We start from the raw sequence: 6,665 nt of genomic DNA, 5'->3' as shown, positions 1-6,665 counted from the left end.
TTGGCTGTAGTTTATAGAATGAAACAACAATGTTTATTTTACTGAAACATAAACCTATAAATATCAAAATCAGAGAAACTGATTCAGAAACTGAAGTGCTCTCTTCATTCTTTTCCAGAGCTGTATATAATATATGACTTTTGCATTTTGAACTAATATTCTAATTGTTTGAGATGCACTAGTATAGTGTATGTGAACTGATTTACACTTCCCCCCTCCCCCCTCCTCTCTCTGTGTCTCCTGGTGGGCTCTGAACGTCACAGCTCAGACCTTCTCACAACTATTTACTCCATGAGAGAAAGAGAGAGAGAGAGAAAGAGAGAAAGAGAGAGAGAGAGAAAGAGAGAAAGAGAGAGAGAGAGAGAGAGAGAGAGAGCGCTACAGCTACCCGCCATTGCTCTCCTGTATTTATGTAGCCCTCAGAGCGGCTCGTGTGGAGGTTTGCAGGGATTCAGGGCTTCCTGGAGCTCCGGACTCGTGAAGAATGTGTGAGTAAGGAGAAACTTCTTCATTCTTTATAAAGCGGCGGAGAAACCGAATGAACTTCCACTGCTGAGCTTCCAGCTCCCGCTCACTCCTCACTGCTGTAGCGAAACCCGTTAAAAAGAGCCTCTTTCTCTTATTAACAGCGGCGGTGTGGCGAGCACATTATATTATACACAGGCAGACCGTCAGAGAGAGAGAGTGTGTGTGTGTGTTTGTGTATTTAATGTGTGTGTGTTTGTGTGTGAGAGTGTTTAGTGTGTGTGTAATATTCTGCACGCTCCTGACGTGCTCTTTCCACAGGAATGTGACTCTTAACTATGTAACAAAAACTGAAGACTTTGGGAAGAAGGTAGCCACCTTCATTAAGCGAGAGTCTTTTTTTCTTTTGAGACTCTTTCTCAACCAGAAGACCCTGAAGACTTCTGTTTAAACCCGTATTTCCCTACTCTGAAACTCAACCCGCCACCAGTTGCACCAGTTGGTTACTGATTAGCCATTATTGAGTTTGGTGTTCAGCTTCAGTCTTCATCTCTGAAGGTTTGGGTTGGTTTGGTCCACACAAGGCTAAGGGGGAGGTGTGTTTACAGTCTTTCTGAAGATTTGTTGTGTTCTTTGAGTCTTCTTCTTCTTCTTCATCATCTTTTTTTTCTTCTTCTTCTTCTTCTTCTTACCCCCTGCACTGTCATTTCCAGCGTGAGGCTCTCATTTATTGAGTTTAGACCTGTTGATGTTTGAGAATGATGTTGGATTTGGGTCTAGACCCGTTAATGTTCAAGAGAGATGTTAGACTTGTTGTTGTTTAAGTAAAGACCTCTTGATGTTTCAGAATGATGCTGGATTTGAGTCTAGACCTGTTGGTGTTTGAGAATGATGTTGGGTTTGAGTCTAGACCTGTTGGTGTTTGGGAATGATGTTGGGTTTGAGTCTAGACCTGTTGGTGTTTGAGAATGATGTTGAGTTTGAGTCTAGACCTGTTGATGTTCTAGAAAGATGTTAGACTTGTTGATGTGTAAGAATGATGTTGGGTTTGAGTCTAGACCTGTTAATGTTCGAGAATGGTGTTAGGTTTGAGTCTAGACCTGTTAATGTTTGAGAAAGATGTTAGATCTGTTGGTGTTTGAGAATGCTGTTGGGTTTGAGTCTTGACCTGTTGGAGTTTGAGAATGATGTTGAGTTTGAGTCTAGACCTGTTGGTGTTCTAGAAAGATGATAGACCTTTTGATGTTTAGACCTGTAAGAACCATGGTTTGACAAATGTGGCATTTTGGCATTTTAGCTGATGCTCTTTTTCAGAGCCACTTACAAGGTTATTCCTGTTGCACAGGTGAGATAATGTAGTGTTAGGAGTCTTGCCCACAGACTCTTATTGGTGTAACTCAGCATAGTCACCCAGACCGGGCATTGAACCCCAATCTCCCACCTGAGCTCACTGGCAGGTACAATAATCAAGTCATCAGTTTGCACTAGGGAAGCAGCTCTACTGCATTTAAGCATTTATATTTGGTCACATTCCATCCTCCAGCACAGTCATCATGAGTCACTAGCCAGTATTTATGAGGAAGTCTAGACATGCATGCATTAATAGCCACTCTTGACATTATTCTCCAATCAACCTGGAGCTGTGTAATAAGGAAATGATATAAGTGTAAATGTTGGGTTTTTGCATTGAGAACAAAACAGAGAATGGATTCTGATGCATGATAATTGGACTGTCATAGAAAGAGTGTAGCGTTTAAATGCTGTGAACATCTGCCTTGAGCTAATAATTTTTATTAATTAATGTTGTAATTTACATTGTTTTATCACCAAACTTACTGTTCTTTTATTGTTTTTATTATTTATTTTGTTTCTGCATCATTATTTGACAGTTCTCTAGATGGCTATTATATTGTAATTATACAAGCCTAAAAATAAATGTGAGGTATTGTGTAGGATCTAAAACCCTATTAGTACTTCAGAACTAAGTTACCCAATTTAGCAAAAGTTCTGATCTAGAGCCCTTTTTATAGACTAGAGGTATATATGTATTGGGTTGGTTTTGCAAAACATATTTATAAAATCAATAATAAGGCTAAGGATAAAAAAAACCCATAAAAGCCCCAATGATCCAGCTAAAGGTATACAGATACGATCAGTTCTGTTTGGTTGTAGGAAGTACAGATGATCAGATATGCCTTTTCTTTTTACCAAATTGAAAACCTCTGAAATAAAGTGGAAGATGGGTGATCACAAGCCATCAAACCAAACTGAACTGCTTGATTTTGCACAATAAATGGCATAACATTATCCAAAAGCAGTGTGTAAGACTGGTGGAGGAGAACATGATGCCAAGATGCATGAAAACTGTGATTAAAAAACAGGGTTATTCCACCAAATATTGATTTTTGAACTCTTAAAACTTGTATATAAACTTGTTTTATTTGCATTATTTGAGGTCTGAAAGCTCTGCATCTTTTTTCTCTTTCAGAGAAACTGATTCACAAACTAAGTGGTCTCTTAATTTTTCCCAGAGCTGTATTTCTTCATTCGGTTGAACTTTGCGTATTGAATCACGTGCTGACAGAGCTAGGAAAAATGGTAAAATGGAAAAATATTATATCAGAAATGTGAAGGCATTTGCACATTTTAGTGCAATATTTTTACATGCAGAAAAAATGCATTAGCAGTACCAGATTTTTTAAAACTGCTTTTATATTACTCTTTCATGCATAGAACAGTGATTTTGTGAAATTTTGGCTGCACATGATCCTATTAAATAGGATTTTTATGCTTTTACATTTTCTGTTTTAGGCTTTTACATTTTCTGTTCTTTAAAAACTGATGAAATCCTCAGTATTTTTATTAAAGCACATTGTCGATACAATGAAAAAATGTATCATGATACATTAAAATATTGATATATTGCCTAGCTCTAGGTTCCAGTATCTCCACAGTTAAAATAAATAGTGGTATTCTGCCATCTCCGTCTAGCACCTGAACTTTGGGAGGTAAGATTTCCTGGAAGTTAGAGTAGGATAAGGTCACAGGGCTCGTCTCCAGGGCTCATCTGCTTCATCCTTGAGAAATACGCTTCACCCGGGTTGGCCTGAGCAGACCAGCTGCACCCGGGTTCTGTAATGCTGCATCGGAGGATCAAGACACGCAACTTGTAGGGACTCAGGCTGAGCAAGTGCTTTTTCTCTCTCTTTAATCACCTCCCTCTCTCTCTCTCTTTCTCTCTTTCTCTCTCTTGCTCTATCCCCCTCTCTGCACTGCATATATTCATCGTTAAAATGATGTAACTGAGAAGAAATGCATCACTTTCATCCGAGATGAGACACTGAGGCGAGTCTTATTTGTGGGAGTTGGACAGAAATGTTGGTGGTAAATCTACAGCCAGCTCTTTGATTTAATACTGTATATTGGGAATATTGCGATACTGTAAGCAACACAAACTTAAAACAGATGAAAGTGAATAAGACTTAATATTTAGTTGCAAATGTTTAGTTCCTTCGTTTGCAATAACTGCATTAAAAATATGTCCTACTGACATCTTTTGCATTCTTATTTTATGAAGCTTTTCCTTTTTCAGTTGGTGTATGTTTTGGGTGATTACTAGGGGTGTGCCATATCGTGTCGTACGCAATAATATCGGCAACACTTTTGAATATTGTGAACAATATTATACCCTAAAATACTACTTTTTATATCTACTAGATACAGATTATATCTGTCCAGTAGGGGTGGGCGATATAATATCACGATATTTCAGGGTATTTTTGCGATAACAATATACTTGGCGATATACGAAAACTAAAATAGTTCATTCATTTCAGGAATATAGTAAAATAGTATAACAGAATAATCATAATGTGGCAAAATAAATAATATAGCATAAAATAATATAATGCAGCAAATAATATTGCAGAATATTTAGTGCATGCATATAAACTGCAAACTAAAACAATTATACAATAAATACACCTAAAGCTTCACAGTAAATAATAGACTTCTTTTAAGACAGAACAGCCCTATTATCACAATATGGATTTTTAATATCCTGATATTTCTGTGTCACGATATATTGTATATGATATAATATTGCCTACCCCTACTGTCCAGTATAATTCATTTTATTTAATCCTGTACATATGGAGATATTTGGAGTCCATTATTATTAGTATCGTGACATTCTGGATCATTGACTTCTGTTACAAATCTGATTCTTCTATTTTTTAATATCTCAGTTAGGGGGTGTGCCATATCATATCGTATACAATAATAAAATGTAATTTTCCTTTTGTTGCAGTAGTGTATTCTTGAATTTTTTTTTATAAATGTTTTGTCATATTGCCAAGAGTATCATATTGAGTATTGTGAAAATACCATGAAATATTGTGATATTATTTTAGACCCATATTGCACACCCCTAATGGTTACTCCCTAGTCTCCCTAGTCTTAGCAGGTAAAATGCATGCTTTGTAGGGTTTAAGTCCAGAGATTAACTAGGCCATTATAAAACCTTTCACATTTTGCCCCTAATGAACTCCTTTTTGGCAGTGTGTTTTGGGTTATTATCGTGCTGAATGATGAAGAATCATCCAAGCAGTTTGGTTGTATATATTTTTTAAATTAACAGACAAAATGTTGCTGTAGACTTCTGTGTCCATTAAACATCAATGAAGATCAATGGATCTTCAATGGAAAGCCATTCTAGCCCAAGCCATGACACTACCTCCACTGTGTTTCACAGCTGAGCTGGTATGTTTTGGATCATGAGTAGATCCTTTTTCTGTCTCTAGACTTTAGCCTTTCCTGCACATTGGTAAAGGTTAATCATTGTCTCATCAGCCCATAATCATTTTTTGTCTGTGTACTTCTTGGCAGATTCTACCTTGTCCTTCCTATTCTTCTTGATAATTATTGGTCTCCGTCTTCTTCTGGTGAATCCTCTGTACTTTTCTTTACGGCGTCTTCTGTGAAAAGTAGATTGTGTTACCTTCACTCCTGCCTTCTGAAGGTTTTTGCTGATGTCATTAACAATTGTTCTATTGTATTTTTAATATCATGACATGTTGGATCATTGACTGCTGGTGAGAATATGTTTAAGTTACTTTGTATTGCATTTCTTGCGTTGCTTGGCACCAGTCTTACACAATGCTTTTGGATAATGTATGCCTTTACTCCTGGTGAAAAAATTAAGCAGTTCAGCTTAGTTTGATGTCTTGTGATCATCCATCTTAATCTTGATTATATTCCAGATATTTTCAATGTGGTAAAATAAAAAAACTCATCATTTTTAAGTGGTCTCTTATTTTTTCCACAGATGTATGGAGTGCATTATTAGTATTGTGACATTCTCAATCAATAACCTCTGTTAAAATCAGATTTTTTTTTTCCTTAATATATTTCAGTTAGGGGTGTGCCATATCATATCATATGCAATAATCAAATTTTATTTTCATTTTGTTGCAGTAGTGTATTCTTGAAATAATTTTTGTAATTCAGGGTTTTGTCATATAGCCAGGAGTATCGTTATCGCGAAGATACCATGAATTTTAGGGCCATATTGCCAACCCCAACTGTTTGCGATACACTTAAAGTCAAACTAAATGTAAGAAATGCTGCATTTTTTTTAAATAATAGCTTTTTCCACACTGCCCCTACATTGATTTGCACTGATTTGGGGTTTTACATGAACAGTATTGGTTCATTAAGCCCATCCACTGCGCTGCACAAAATCCCTGCCTGAGAAACGCTCGGTCTCTGGAATTTGCCTAATTGAGTGACTATAACTCACAACAGGAACTGCTCCGCTCTCTTTATCTTCCTTACTGGAACCTTCAGAGTGTCTGGGAAACACAAAAGCATTCCATAACCCTCCCGCGGCCCCAAGGTCAGAGTCCACGCCGCGTCTCTGTAACGGCAGGCTGCAGCCAGCTGGCTTCAGGTGAACAAGTTTCTGCGGAGTAGGGATGGCAGCCAGTTGGCTTTGGAATGTCACCTTAGTGTCCTGTAGTGTCTCAGGTTGTTTCCAGCAAGTTACCCCAATTGTTCTTAATGATGTCTTTAATGCTCTCACTGATGGTGAGGTTTCTTATAATGGAAAATTGCAATTTGCAGCCTAGTCACAACTTAGTAACCCCATAAATTTACATAGAAACAGAATATTTACATTATTTTTAAAATTCTAATTCCAA

General features: G+C 37.2%; 1 protein-coding gene across 2 annotated transcripts in view; it reads left to right on the top strand.

The window, feature by feature from the left end:
• Positions 1–349: 349 nt before the first annotated feature.
• LOC103030249 (solute carrier family 45 member 3) overlaps positions 350–6,665 on the top strand; it is a 47,872-nt gene continuing 41,556 nt past the window's right edge. Inside the window, exon 1 of one of the 2 annotated variants that reach the window (XM_022683780.2) lies at positions 350–488. The gene's annotated coding sequence lies outside the window, so the exon portion shown is untranslated. Of the gene's footprint in view, positions 493–6,665 lie in introns of both variants that reach the window. The other variant, XM_022683781.2, reaches the window with a different exon arrangement.

This window comes from Astyanax mexicanus, chromosome 10 (assembly GCF_023375975.1).
Source record: "Astyanax mexicanus isolate ESR-SI-001 chromosome 10, AstMex3_surface, whole genome shotgun sequence".
In the NCBI taxonomy this organism is placed as follows: domain Eukaryota; kingdom Metazoa; phylum Chordata; class Actinopteri; order Characiformes; family Acestrorhamphidae; genus Astyanax; species Astyanax mexicanus.
The sequence above is the reverse complement of the archived record's forward strand: the minus strand, read 5'-3'. Positions and strand labels throughout refer to the sequence as shown.